We start from the raw sequence: 2,733 nt of genomic DNA on the forward strand, positions 1-2,733 counted from the left end.
GTGGTGGGAGGACACAGGCTGGGTTATTCAGTTATTATTGATCAATATACTTAATATCACACGTAAGTAAATGTTGCTGCTGATAATTCAACAATGAAGGCAGCAGTACATCAGCTGAGAGCTTCCAGAAATTCACGTCAGATTCTGAAGAGGATGTGGCAGAAGGGATCTTATGGCTGGTGTCAGATGGATCTTGACTGAAAGAAGAGACACTGGAACGATGTTCACTTGTGTTTTATTGACTTTGTGGTCCGTGGATGACCTTGAGAAGGATGGGGATTCCAAAGCACTTCATTGTGCTCACCCAGAACATGTGCACGGACCTAGGGGCAGTCATTAGAACGGTCATTAGAATTGAGCGGCTTCAATTCAGGAAGACAGAGCAAAGTGTTATGAGACAGTGTGAAAAAATCCAGAGCTAGAAAATCAAAAGGAAAGAACATGCTCGGCGCCTCTCCGTCGTAAAGAACTGAAGCCAAAATTCAAGCCTCTCCCAGGGAATTCTAGCCCCAACCTAAGAGCAATTGGTTCTTATGACATGACTCTGCTTGGTGCTCACTCTCAGGAGGGCTCGCTGAAGACACGGAGGCTCTAGCACAATGGGATGAAGAAGCCAGATGGTGCCTAGCTATTAGAAATAATAGCATCTGGAGCCTTAAAGCCTTGTCTTAAAAGAAGCAGCCACTTAAGTAAGGCCATCAACTAAGTCCGCGTGGAAGAAGCACTGTGTGATCCGAGGATTATAAATAATAAAATCAAAATCTGAAGAAGGGCTTAAATTGTGAACATCTGGCTTACAAAAAGGCTATGGATAACACTGGAAACCCCAGATCCAATGGCATGGTCCGCAAGTAGATGAAGCCTCTAGTGGATTTCCTCTGGCCACACTGGAGGGATGTGCACAGCTGTGCAGACTTGTGTGTGTGTGTGTGTGTGTGACAGATGTAGTTAGGTTAAAATCATTTAATCTTCCTTTTGACCCTTTTGACGTGGTTTCGGTGTTTTAAAAAGTGAAGAAGAGACAGGTGCGGAGTAAGCCTCCAGGGAATCCCCTCTGACCATAGACGAGGGGTGCCAGTAGCCTCGCTATCACGTAGCATGCACTGGGAAGGGACTTCCTGATGGTGCGCTTGGCTTAAAAGTTAACATGTTATCATTTGATGTCTCTTTTGACCCATTTCAAATATGTTCTAGTTTGGTTTTTTTATGAGTACAGTGTACTTTATTGATGGTGCATGACAAGGACGGGCTCTCTAAGCCCCTCCCCTTCCTCCAGGTGTCTGGATAGAATATTCTCAGTGTGTTGGGGGATTGAGTTGGGGCAAAGACTCCCCAGCAGCCGAGGGTCTCCCTTCTAGTGCTGTTGCTGGGACTGTTGGTCCAGGGGGGCTTTTACTCCTTGGAGGCCATGTGGACTATAATGTCCACCACCCTGTTGCTGTAGCCAAATTCATTGTTAGACCAGGACATGAGCTTGACAAAGTGGTCGCTGAGGGCGATGCCAGCCCCAGCATCAAAGGTGGAAGAGTGGGCATCACTGTTGAAGTCACAGGAGACATCCTCAGTGTAGCCCAGGATGCCCTTTAAGGGACCATCGGTCACCTGCTTACCACCTTCTTGATGTCATCAAACTTGGCAGCTTTCTCCAGACGGCAGGTGAGATCCATGACGGACACATTGGGGGTGGGGACACGGAAGGCCATGCCAGTCAGTTTCCCATTCAGCTCCGGAATAACCTTGCCCACAGCCTTGGCAGCACCAGTAGATGCGGGGATGGTGTTCTGGGCAGCCCCACGGCCATCATGCCAGAGTTTCCCAGAGGGGGCATCCATGGTCTTCTGGGTGGCAGGATGGCACGGACTGTGGTCATGAGTCCTTCCATGATGCCAAAGTTGTCATGGATGACCTCGGCCAGGGGGCTAGCAGTTGGGGGTGCAGGAGGCATTGCTGACCATCTTGAGGGAGTTGTCGTACTTCTCGTGGTTCACGCCCATCACAAACATGGGGGCATCGGCAGAAGGGGCAGGGATGATCACCCTCTTGGCACCGCCCCTCAGGTGAGCCCCAGCCTTCTCCATGGTGTGAAGACGCCAGTGGACCCCACGACATACACAGCACCGGCCTCGCTCCACTTGATGTGGGCGGGATCTCACTCCTGGAAGACGGAGATGGCCTTCCTATTGACAATAAGCTTCCCATTCTCAGCCTTGACGGTGCCCTTGAACTTGCCGTGGGTGGACTCATACTGGAACCTGTAGACCATGTAGTTCAGATCAATGAAGGGGTCATTGATGGCAACAATGTCCACTTTGCCAGAGTGGAAAGCAGCCCTGGTGGCCAGGAGCCCAATTTGACTGAATCCGTTCACTCCGACCTTCACCATCCTGTCTCCAGGAGGCGGCTGGGTCTGCGCGGGAATGGAAAGAGGCAGCTGCCTGTGGCACCAGGAGAAGCAGAGAGCCATGTTCTAGTTTTTAACATTTTTGATCGTCTTTTGCATTGAGAGTTTCTTCTGCTTTATTTTATTTTAATGTTGTTGTTGTGTTTTTCCTAAGATGAAATGCAGGAGAGGTAAGTGTGGTGATAACAACTGGGCTCGTGGTTTCATGGGGCACAGCAGGGAAGGTGAGGGGAAGTGGGGTGCTAACAGCAATGAGAATACAACAATGAAGAAAGCGGTCTAAAATGGATTTTGGTGATGATTGTGCAACTCTTTTTAATATGATTGAAATA

At 49.2% G+C, this 2,733-nt stretch overlaps 1 pseudogene; it reads right to left on the reverse strand.

Moving 5' to 3' along the window:
• Positions 1 to 1,392: 1,392 nt before the first annotated feature.
• Positions 1,393 to 2,383, reverse strand: LOC142443703 (glyceraldehyde-3-phosphate dehydrogenase-like; annotated as a pseudogene).
• Positions 2,384 to 2,733: the final 350 nt, after the last annotated feature.

Source organism: Tenrec ecaudatus, chromosome 3 (assembly GCF_050624435.1).
Source record: "Tenrec ecaudatus isolate mTenEca1 chromosome 3, mTenEca1.hap1, whole genome shotgun sequence".
Lineage (NCBI taxonomy): Eukaryota > Metazoa > Chordata > Mammalia > Afrosoricida > Tenrecidae > Tenrec > Tenrec ecaudatus.